Source organism: Nannospalax galili, unplaced genomic scaffold, assembly GCF_000622305.1.
Source record: "Nannospalax galili isolate Female #2095 unplaced genomic scaffold, S.galili_v1.0 scaffold150, whole genome shotgun sequence".
Classification (NCBI taxonomy): domain Eukaryota; kingdom Metazoa; phylum Chordata; class Mammalia; order Rodentia; family Spalacidae; genus Nannospalax; species Nannospalax galili.
The window spans coordinates 3,700,734-3,712,382 of record NW_008329320.1 but is presented as its reverse complement, the minus strand read 5'-3'; the positions used below and the strand labels follow the sequence as shown (position 1 = coordinate 3,712,382).

General features: G+C 45.1%; 1 protein-coding gene across 7 annotated transcripts in view; it reads left to right on the top strand.

Annotated features, from left to right (window-relative positions):
* The first annotated feature begins 10,662 nt into the window (after positions 1-10,662).
* Pdzd2 (PDZ domain containing 2) overlaps positions 10,663-11,649 on the top strand; it is a 434,448-nt gene continuing 433,461 nt past the window's right edge. For 5 of the 7 annotated variants that reach the window (XM_029564752.1, XM_029564743.1, XM_029564732.1 and 2 more), the window contains exon 1: positions 10,663-10,939. The gene's annotated coding sequence lies outside the window, so the exon portion shown is untranslated. The remainder of the gene's footprint in view (positions 10,940-11,649) is intronic. The other 2 variants (XM_029564756.1, XM_008835537.2) reach the window with 1 other exon arrangement.

Below are 11,649 nucleotides of genomic sequence, written 5' to 3'. Positions count from 1 at the left end.
GCTAGGTAATAAATATTTTCAGCTTTATGGGTCATACAGTCTGTCATACACTATGGCCATGCTCAACTCTGTCCTTACTATGCAAGCAGCCGTAGCTGTGGTCCAGTAAATCTTATCTGACAACCACTGGTGTACAGATCAGAATGGTCAAGATTAAGTGCTAGAGAAAGAACTGAAAAGGATATAGAGTTTAGATTTTAGAGGGAAGGGACATTGAGGGTTTGGGTTTGAATTCAAGTTCTCTTTACTGGGGTAGTTAATAACAGAGAAGTTTGGGGGAAAAGATCATGAATTCAGTTCATAGTTAGGTAGTCTGAAACATCAAACAAAAGGGAGGTGGGTCTAACTCAGAGAAGACTTGTCAACCCAGAGGTAGAAAGTAAGAGAGGTGCCGTGTCATAACTTTTGTGTTGTCTAAGAATTAAGAAGCAAGGTCCTCTTTGGATAAGAGGAAGATATGGGTATAACAAGAGAAGCCAAAAATTTGACCATAGGGCAGGCAAAATGTTTAGTGGTAAGGTGGCCGCTGCCACCTGAGTTCAATCCCTGGAAACCACATGGTGGAAAGAGAGAACTCACTCCTGAAAATTGTCCTCTACATGAGCATTGTGGTCCACACACAAATAAAAATGTAATAACACTTTGTTTAAAAAAAGAAATTTGACTATAGTAGAGGAGACTATGAATAAATGGGAGAGTGGGTTGACCATAGAAACAAGTACAGAACATTATTACAAGCCAGTTAAGACAGACAGCCAAGAATTCACCATCTACCAGGGTTTCTCTGTTTTTCCCATCAGCATTTCAACTGATGTTTATAAACCCAGGGAAGGGCAGCTTCATGCTGGACTGGAGTTTTCCCAGTAAGTGCCACCCAGGCATAAGAGAGTTTAGATAAGCAAGTGGTAGAACAGGCAGGACACAGAGTCCTTTACACCATTCCTGACATTTCGCTATGAGGTTACATGTGTTGTGATCAAATAAACAGACTCCACTAGAGACAGCAGCTGGGGAGGCTGGGTCTTCAGTGGATAATGGAAGTCTGGAGCGGAAAGGAATGTTCAGGAGAGCGGCTGAGGACATGCAGACACTTGCTGGCTTGTAGAGCTGGGAGTGCTAGCTTGCATAGTGGTTTGGAAAAGGAACCTACATCAGGGTCCAGACAGAGCATTACAGGGATAAGTGCATGGCAAATGGGAGGTAACCAAAGGCTTTCCGTGGGCATGGACCCATGAAAAAATGAAGGCGTACTCATTTAAGTATCCTGTACCTCCCACAGGCTGCAACAGCACTCAGTTGGGGTGTATAAAATAGAAAGTATGGATATGGTACAGCCTGGAGATCATCTGCCAAGTGTTGATAACAGTGCTCTCAGCAGGCATGTGGTCACTCACCAGAGAACGAAAGAGGAGGTAGGAGAGGCTCAGAGCCACAGCTTTGCACCATGGAGCTGTGTCTGGACCCAGCTTGCCCAAGGTCACCCCCATAGGCATTATTAGCAAAGCCTAGACTGGTCTCCAACTTGTGCCATTAATTACTGCTGTTGAACTTCCCCTGACTGATTGGTGTCCAAGCCTTTCAGGGGGGCTTTTTGCATTTGATGTGTTCCATCAAAGAACCAGGGTCAAGACTATAGTCAAGAAGTGCGGCATTGGGGAGACATTTGCTCTTAACATTGTGCCTCTGTTTGCAGGGCTGTGCCTGACCCCAAGAGCTGTTGCCTCTAGCACCCTCTTTTTCACCCTAGTTCCCATTCTAGCAGGAAGTGGAATCTATGGAACCATTTGCTTTGAATTAGCACTTCCATGAAAAGAATAGATTTCGTTTTGGAGTAGACTGTGAGACCTTAGTAGAAAAACAACAAAACAAAAACATGTATGTACCTACAGTAAAGCAAGTTTGGGAGACTTTGCTCCATGACACTCAGCATTATCCTGTTTTCTGTGAAATCTGTTGATCTCTAAAAGCACTTTTTTTGCAGATTCATGCTGGAGATACAATATTGATAACCTGCTAGACTTTCTGACTGATAGCAGACATTTCAAAAGAATTTAATAAGAAAAATAACATTCTTTGAGGAACATTTGGAATTTATCACAAGGAATTAATGTATAAGTTTGCTGCCTTCATTGAGAAATATTACCTCTCCTGGGCTATGGAACAGAGATACGTGCACACCTATCCATGGCAGGCAGCATGCATGACCTTAGCTCTTAAAGTTGGTCCCCAGCTTCAGAACGATAGCCCCGAGACAAGGCTTCTTGATTGTGAAAACCTGCGTTGTATAGTACACAGTAGGTAGAATTAGCCTTGTCAAAATGATGAACAAAAGGGAGGTCACTTGGCTGTTTTAATTCCATTTCCAGATTGCATGATGTGTCCACATCAAGAGCACATCCTAGTTGGCTTAGTGGTGCTGCAACTTGAAATGCCAGTACTCAGGAGGCTCAAGCAGGAGACTGAGAATCTGAGGTCAGCCAGGGCTACATACCCAGTTTGGGGCCAGCCTGGCTTGTCTCAAAAAAAGAAAATTTTAAAAAAAAGAAAAGGGAAATGCTTCCTAGGCAAGTCACAGAACTGTACTGAAGAGATCTCCTTAGTGGGACTGGAAAGACTACTCAGCAGTTAAAAGCACTTGCTGTTCATCCGAGGACAGGGTTCAATTCCCAGTACCCACATCAGGTGACTCACAATTGCCTGTATTACCAGTTCCAAAGGATCTGACGCTCCCTTCTGGATTCCAAGGGCACCAGACATACATGTGATACACATACATACATGCCAGCACTCATAGATACATGTAAAATAAAAATAAATATGTTTTTAAAAAGAGGTTTCCTTCAGGCTCTAGAATTTGGGAATCTTGTTAACGTGCTTATCTTTCAATTTTTAGCCTCTTATGTTTTGATTTCCATGTGGTCTGTTATTCAAATCACAATAAGAAATTTTTTATTTAAAGGTGGTCTAAACCATACATGTGGTACATACTTGTCATCTCAGCACTCAGGAGGCAGATGGGAAGGTTGCCACAGATTTAGGGTTTATGATAATTAACCTTCAGTGTCAATTTTATGGGATTTAGGGAAAACCATGGAAACACACACCTGGGCCTGTCTATGAAGTTGTTTCCAGGAAGGCTTAACCAAGAAGGCAAGATTTACCCTGAATGTGGTGATATCATTCCATGGTCAGGTCTTGCAAATTAAATTAGAAGGAGAAAACAACTGAGCAACAGCATTCATCTCTCTCTGCCACCTGTCTGTGGATATAGTGTGACCAGCTGCCTCATAGTTTGCAGCCATGCTTTCTCTGCAAAGATGGACTGTACCCTTGATCCCTAAGTCAAACAATAAACACACACAAAAAATAATCGAAAACTCCCAAAACAACAAACAAAAACTCCCTTTTGTTGCTTCGCCACAGCAACAGAAAAGTAACTAAATACAAAACCAGTCCAGTATGCATAGTGAATTTCAGTCAAGACCATGATCCTCTGGGCTCCTTTCAAGAAGCAGCTGGATGGGAGTCTACTCTAGGACAACTAAACTGTTTTTCCTAATGTGACCTTTTCCAGTTCACCTTAGAATGTTGTTCAAGGCTCTACTTTCTTTAGTTGTTGATGTTGGTTGTTCAAACACAGCAAAGATACAAAACACATTTTTACATGTCCCACTCATTCATACAGCACGGAGTGGCTGTGGGTGATGATTTATTGGTGGCCTTATCAGGTGCTCCTATGACCCTCACTATTGAGGTGAAATGACAGCATGACAAACTGGTACCAGTACTAAGAGTGGCTCCTACTTCCCCATGCTCTCGATGTAAAACCCTAATGAGACCTTTCCAGGCAATATTATCTTTGCTTTAAAGAAAGTCGCCCAAGGTTGGCCACACAGCCTTGTATGCTAGTGACTGGTCTCAGAACACAGTGCTTTCTCTGCATTGCTTTTTGGGGTTAAATTTTCTTTCTTTTTTTTTTGGTCATTTTTGAGACAGGGTCTCCCTGTAGCTGCGGCTGGCCTGAAACTCACTATGTAGACCAGGCTAGCTTTGAACTCACGGAGATCCACCTGCTTCTGCATCCCAAGTGCTGGAATCAAAGGCATGCACCACCATGCCCAGCCTTGGGGTTAAAATTTCATTTCTATCTTCATGGTAGGAGTTCATGCTAAGATGCAGAAGAGATAAGGACTGAAGAAATAAATTTAAAAGAAAGAAAACAACATACATGAGCAATATATTTCTTATAATTACCTTTTTAGATCGTACAGGGAAGCTGTCTAGAAGTAAACATAGCAGATAATTGACTGAAAATGATGGCTTTTCCTAAGTTGTGCAGAACAGAACAAGGAGAAAGATCGGCAGGGGAGATGGGATCAAGGGTGTGTTATGCACAAAATGAAAGATGTAGCAAGTAGTTTACCAAAGTTGTCATATGTTTGGATACACAGAGATCTGACTGAATTGTCTCAACTCCTGAGAAGGAGAACTGTGCCAGGGCAGCCAGCATAAGCCATAAACCCACAGAAGATTCACTGCCAAGTCCAATTCTCAGCTCATTTACAAAATGAGGACAAAGTATAACAATAAATAAATAAACAAACAAACAAACAAATAAAGCCTCTGTGTCTGTACAGCTACTACAATAGGCAATACTTTGCTTTTTAGATATGTTAATTGCAAAGTATTAGTGGTGCTAATCAAAACTGAATGGAACCATCTTTTTCTTGCTTTTTTGGAAGGGCCTTTCCGTAGCCCCAGCTGGCTTGGGCTATGTAGACACAGAGATAGATCCTCCTGCCTCTGCCTCAGGAGTGCTAGAATTAAAGGCGTGTGTCACCATGCCCAGTTTTCCCTAATTGTCATACTCCTACTTTGTCGGTGCTCCAATTCTGTGGAGCAAGTAAGCTCAAAAGTAAACCAACTGCCCCACAGCCATATGTAGAAATCTATTTGACTAGACTCAGAGTGTATCTGTTACTGCTTTCCTAGCAAGCATGAAACCCTGGGTTTGAACCCTAGAATGCTATGAAACTGGGTGTGGAGGTACACATCTGTAATCCCAGTGTTCAGGAGGTGGAGGCAGGAGGATGAGGCGCTTAAAGCCAGCCTCTACTACAAGAGATTCTGTTTCAAAAACAAAACAAGGTCAGGAAGATGGCTTAGCAGGTTAAGATCCTTGCCACCAAGGCTGATGACCTGAGTTCCAGTCCAGAGACCCATGTGGTAGAAGGAGACTATTGGTTCCTGTAACCATACAGATACATATGTACACATATGCACATATACAGAGTAATAAAATCAATAAAAATGTAAAAAAAAAACACCTATTGAACTCATACTATATTCTAGAACCCTTTTAAGATCGAGTTGTCTTTATAAATTGTTAAAGCAATAATACTTGATCTGTACCTACTAGTATGTAATTGATTTTTTTTCCTGCCAAAAATGTATGAAAAAAATACTGCAATAATCAATGTCTCCTCATTATACGTGGAAGGCTGAGAATCAAAGTAATAAAATAATAGATTGGCTCAGTTGTCTTAAAAAACCAGAGTGTGTTCTGTAATGAGGAGGCCAGGAGAAAATAAAAACATCTGCATATGTGGAAATATTAGACAACTCTAAAAAGGACAATTAGACAACTCTGAAAAGGACAATTAGACAACTCTGAAAAGGACAATTAGACAACTCTGAAAAGGACAAAGCACATGTCCAGGTTCTAATATCCATGTTCATGTATCTAGTCAAAAATCTTTTTCATTATACATAGAATGGAAAGCACTTAATTTTTTTTCCTAAACATATTTTAAAATAGCATGCATCAGCTATAGGTCCATTTTGTATATTGGCTAATAAAAGATTTGGTCTGAGACCAATAAATATTACACAAATATTATCACATGTGTGCCTGGGCAGCAGCTTGTTTATAAGCCACCATCTTGCAGTTTCTCTAAGTGTGGCCCATAGGTCACCCAAATTGCAGCCACAGGGCTTTGGGTTAAGAATGAAGAATGTGCTGGATGTGATGGCACACACCTTTAATCCCAGCACTCGGGAGACAGAAGCAGGTGGATTCCTATGAGTTCAAAGCCAGCCTGGTCTACATAGGGAGTTTCAGTTCAGCCAGGGCTACAAAGTGGGACCCTCTCTCTTTTTTTTAAAAAAAAAAAAAAAAAAAAAAAAAAAAAAAAAAACTGTAAGATCTGGGGCTGGAGAGATGGCTCAGGGGTTAAGAGCCCTGGTTGTTCTTGCAGAGGACCTGGACCTAGGTTTGGTTCCCAGAACCCACAGGTGGATAACAACCATCTGTAACTCCAGTTCAGGGGGATCTGATGCCCTTTTCTAGCCTCCATGGTCACTGCACACACATGGTGGTGCACTCGTACACATAAAATAAGAATAAATTTAAGGGGCTGGAGAGATGGCTCACTGGTTAAGAGCACTGACTGTTCTTGCAAAAGATCTGGGTTTGAATCTCAGCACCCACATGGTGGCTAACAACCATCTATAACTCCAGTTCTAGGGGATCTGATGCCCTCTTCTATCTTCTGTGGGCATTGCACGACACGGGCATTTACATGCAAGCAATACAGCTATACACATAAAATTAAAAAAAATTTTTTTTTTAAACTTTAAGGGGCTGGAGAGATGGCTTGGTGGTTAAAAACACTGGTTGTTTTTGCAGAAGACCCAGGTTCGAATCCCAGCATCCACATGGCAGCTAACAACTGTCTGTAACTCCAGTCCCAAGGGATCCCACAGCTTCTTCTGACCTCCATGGGCATTGCATGACACAGATGCACTTACCTACATGCAGGCAATACACGCATATACATAAAAAAATTAAATTAAATTAAAAAAAAAACTTTGATTAAAAAAATGCAAGATCTGGGATCCCAACTTCCACATACCCAGAATATGGTGATTTCAGGGGGTGAGGACCTCAGGTATTGAATTTCCCATCTCCTGGGAACCTTTAAACACAATCTGTTTGGGGAATCCAGTAGTTACTTTTAAGCCCTTTCTTGGCACATTCCAATTTAAAGTCATGAAATGGAAGCTTTAGAAGAAAGGAATTTGCAGAAGAAAGAAAAGGGAGGTAATTATAATTAGCTAGGTAAACAGGAAGGTAGAGTCTGGGTTGGAGATAAAATGAACCCACAGAGCCTGGGAGGAGAGAGGGAACTGAACCAGTAGTTGACTGAGGGTCCTCCTATTCCTCCCTGGAAATGAACTTGGAAGAACAGTTGAGGAGGAGGGATGGAAAGGGGTGAAACTTCTAGTTTCTCTTCCAGAAACATGTGAAGAATCTACATGGTAGGTAAATTCTTCTTCATAAGAAAAAGCTCAGTGGAGAACCAAATGTCACTGCAGTCAGAGTTGTACCTAAAAAACTCAACTGAGCCGGGCATGGTGGTGCACACCTTTAATTCCAGCACTCGGGAGGCAGAGGTAGGCGGATCTCTGTGAGTTCAAGGCCAGCCTGGTCTACATAGTGAGTTCCAGGACAGCTGGGGCTACAGGGAGTGAAGAACTCTATTTTTGGTCACTTCTCTAAACCTTCACTTTAAAACTATATATATATATATATATATATGAGTGTATTGCCTGCATGAGTATAAGTGTACCCGTGTCATACAATGCCTGCAGAGGTCAGAAGAGGCATCAGATCCCCGGAACTGGATGTACGGACAGTTGTTAGCCACCACATGGGTGCTAGGAATGGAACTCGGGTCCTCTGCAAGAACAGTCAGTGCTCTTAACCACTGAGTTGTTTCTCCAGCCCTGACACCACATTTTTTGTGCTGTTAACCCTGTTATATCCAGGGCAAAAGAGTCTTTCTTTCTTCCTTAATTTCACCTTCCTTTTCTCTTAGGCCATAGCTTTCCACATCCTGTCTCCTCCTTTACACCATGTATGCTATGAGCAATAAAGTGGCAACTTGGATGGAAGCACTAATCTGTGACTAAATATTTAACAAGGGGACAGAATGGATTTACATTTTGATCTTCAAACACTGGCAAATAAATGCCTTCAGGTGTCAGCTTTTCAAATTGACAAGACTGCAAGGGCATTTGATTGACCCCTTGAGGGCTGAGAGATTACTGACAAGAAGTCAGGCAAACATATCTGGAGAACATCAGATGAAAAGTGATTGGAAAGAGATAGATCTTCAGCAGGTCAGGTCAGCAGGACCATGTCTGAAAGGGGCAGATAACAAAGTAGTTCAACCACATATATCTATGCGTAGTGTGAAACATACATATCAACACTTATATATTTAATAACTCATTTTGTGTATGTGTATGATGTGTGCACATGCTTGTGTATGTGAGTGTGGGTGCATGCATGTGTAACACACATTACATGTGTGTGGAGATCAGAGAACAGCCTTCGGGCCTGGTCGTTACCTCCCACCTTGCTTGAGACAGGTCTCCCTCTCACTGTTGCTGTCACTGTATGGCAGGCTATCTGGCTCCAGAGCTTCTCAGGAGTCTCCTATTTCTGCTTCCTAGCTAACCCTAGGGCCACTGGCATTACAGATGCACTACTGTGTAGCCTGGCTTTACATGGTTCTGGGGATTCAAACTCAAGTCCTCATGCTTGTCTGGCAGCACTTTCCCCATAGACCCATATCCCCAGCAGCCTAATGACTCATTTTAATTTGGTAAATATTGAGTGACTATCAGGTTGGATGCTAGATCACATCATGGTTTGGAAACACGGTAAGATCTGAATTCTTTCACCTCCAGGAACTCAGAAGCTAGAAACATGTGAGACAAACACTATGATCCTCGTAACTTGGCACACCTGACAAAGGCTAAATTAGTAACTGGAGGAAAATGCGTCCTTTGCAGCAGTTAATGAGGATGAGGGCACCTGATGTTGATGCTGTGAGCAGAGACACCCTCCCAGGAGAGGAAACACTGAACTCTGGGATTTCTGCAGACCCAGCACAGTGAGAATATCATTCTGGCAAAGGAAACCGAGTTTATATGCTGTAGTAGAGGGCTGGGATGAAAAGATTGGAATGGGGTGGTTAAGAAAGAACACTGAGAACACTTGGGTTGATAATCCACTTGCATATTCAGTTGAGTGCTGAAGACAGCAGGATTGCATCAGGTGCTGGGTACAGAGGCTGCGAATACACAGGCTGTCTCTTCATGGCTGTGGAGATTGAACAGGAGTAGCAGCAGATGAGCTTGGGACTGTTGAACAAACAGATAACACCTGTCCTGCAAGAGTGCGGAAGGATTTTTAAATGGTATCCTAATATCCTAATACCTTTCTAGACAATGGATCCTATTTCACTGAGCATCCCCTAAGTGCTATGCTGAACAACTAACTGCTGATCCTTACACACTTCTTCATTACATGTTTTCTCTATTTATAGACAGGAAGGTCTGGGTGCCTGAGTTTGCCCAGCTCATAGTACACAAGGCCTGGATTCCTGCAGGCACTGATCTCAGTGGCTGCTTAATTATAAAAGCTGAGGAAGAGCTCAATCTAAGTACATCTTCACCCCAGGCCCTGCTGAAAATACCATCTTGAAATGCCTTGAGACTCCCCTGGTGTCTGATGTTGAGGGACAGCTCTGTGGGGTCTGCAGGTGATTTATATCTATCTGCTCTTGGAGACCAGAGTTTATTGCCCTACTGGGCAAATCTAGAGCCCAACCATGCTCCATCCTAGTCCCATCTCCCTCAAAGCAAAGATTTCCAATTACTGCTCTGCAGAAAATGTCAAAAGCATTATTCAACTATTCATGATCCCGGGTTTTGTAATTTTTCATATGTTTTTTACCCTTATCTGCTAGCACTTGAAAAAGACCAGCTTTTTCCTCTCAAGAGAGCTTAATTTGCAGAGCTGTGCAGTCTCCCTATTACGTTCTTATCATCCTCTCCCTGTGGTAGGCAGAACGACAAGGATGACAAAAAGAGAACCAAAAATATTTGAAGGCTTCCTGAGAATCCATAGCATCTGAAAAGCCGGAGGCTGCGTTCCCCCCAGTGACCTGGAACAAGGCCAAGGGCGATTGGCCGTAGCTGTCCCTGTCCACTCAGCAGGAGCTGCTGGCTAGTGCTCACAAGAGCCAAAGCCTCGATCCCAGGAGAGTGGAATTTCCTTCAGGGGCTTAATTGAAGGATTAAGCAGCTCTGAGGTGCAAAGAGGTTCTCTCTTCGGAGGGATTCTCATACCAGCGCTAAATTAAGTTCGGTTTCCTCAGGACCAGAGGCCAAGGGTAGCTAGGGTGGGTAGCTGGCTCTCCACACCATTCTTTGACAATCAAAGCAATTGACATTTTTGTCCGTGCTATGTTAAGTGCTATGCAAAAGCAAGTTCAAGTCCCCTAGCTCTCATTCTTCCACCTAGATGGCGCCCCAAGCCCTGCCTACAAGGCAATTCTGAGCTGCAGTCTCCTGGATCCTTTTCTCCCCGGATCCCCGGGAAGCGGGTGCACCGGGGCTGCTGGTTCACCGGGAGAGCCGCCCTGCCCGCCGCGGGGCTCGCTCGGGGGAATCCCCGCCCACCTTGTCATCCTCCCGGGGAATCCCCGCCCCCCGTCCCTGTCACTCTGGGAAGGTATTCCCGCCCCTCGAATCCAGCAGAGGGAGGGAATCCCCGCCCATCCCGGAGGCTTGGTGGATCCCGAGCGCCGTGCGGCTCGGCGCGGCGGGCTGTGTGTGCCGGCTGCAGGACGCGGCTGGGCGGCTGCTTGCAGGCGCCCCCGGAGGCCGAGCCCCTCGGAAGACGTCGGGGACCGCATCTTCCCTCCAGCGCTGTGGGAGACCCGCTGCGACGACAGCAGCTCCGGGCGGGCGCGGCGGCGGCACCGGTGGTGGCAGCGGCGGCGGCAGCTGCGCGGGGACCGCCGGGCGGCGCCTGAGTCTGGACGCGCGGCAGGCAGCGGGAGCCTCCACCAGCCGCGAGCAGGTGAAGCGCTGCAGCCGCGACGTGGGGCTTTGGGTGGGCTCGGGGTGGGGAGCTTGGTACCCCCAAGACGGCATGCGCCGGAGAAAGTTCAGTGACAGTCGGGTGCGGGAATATCAGTCCTAGAGAGGCGGTGATTGAGGGCACCCAAGTGGTCCCCACGTTTGGCGGCGCAAACTCCTCTTCCCCGGGTGGGAGGTAAGCCGGCCACGGTGGAGATAGGAGCTTTGGACAGAGCGGGACCGGGACAGCGGGATAGCCAGACACACACTGCCTGGGACACGGAAGCCTGGGCCAGGAGTCCTTATCCCAGGCCCTGTCGGGCTGTTTCCCCTACCCTACTTGGGGACTATCCTGAGCTTCATCTCCCCTGACAGTGGAGTGGCAGGAGAAGCGGGACATACGAAGAGCAAGGACATCTTTAGGGTGATAGTGGCATCTTCCAGGGACGGGCGTTCCAATAGGGGGAAAAAAATCTTTCCTCCTGAACTGGGCCAGGAGTCCTTATCCCAGGCCCTGTCGGGCTGTTTCCCCTACCCTACTTGGGGACTATCCTGAGCTTCATCTCCCCTGACAGTGGAGTGGCAGGAGAAGCGGGACATACGAAGAGCAAGGACATCTTTAGGGTGATAGTGGCATCTTCCAGGGACGGGCGTTCCAATAGGGGGAAAAAAATCTTTCCTCCTGAAGTCTTTCAGTCTCTCTCTCTCTCT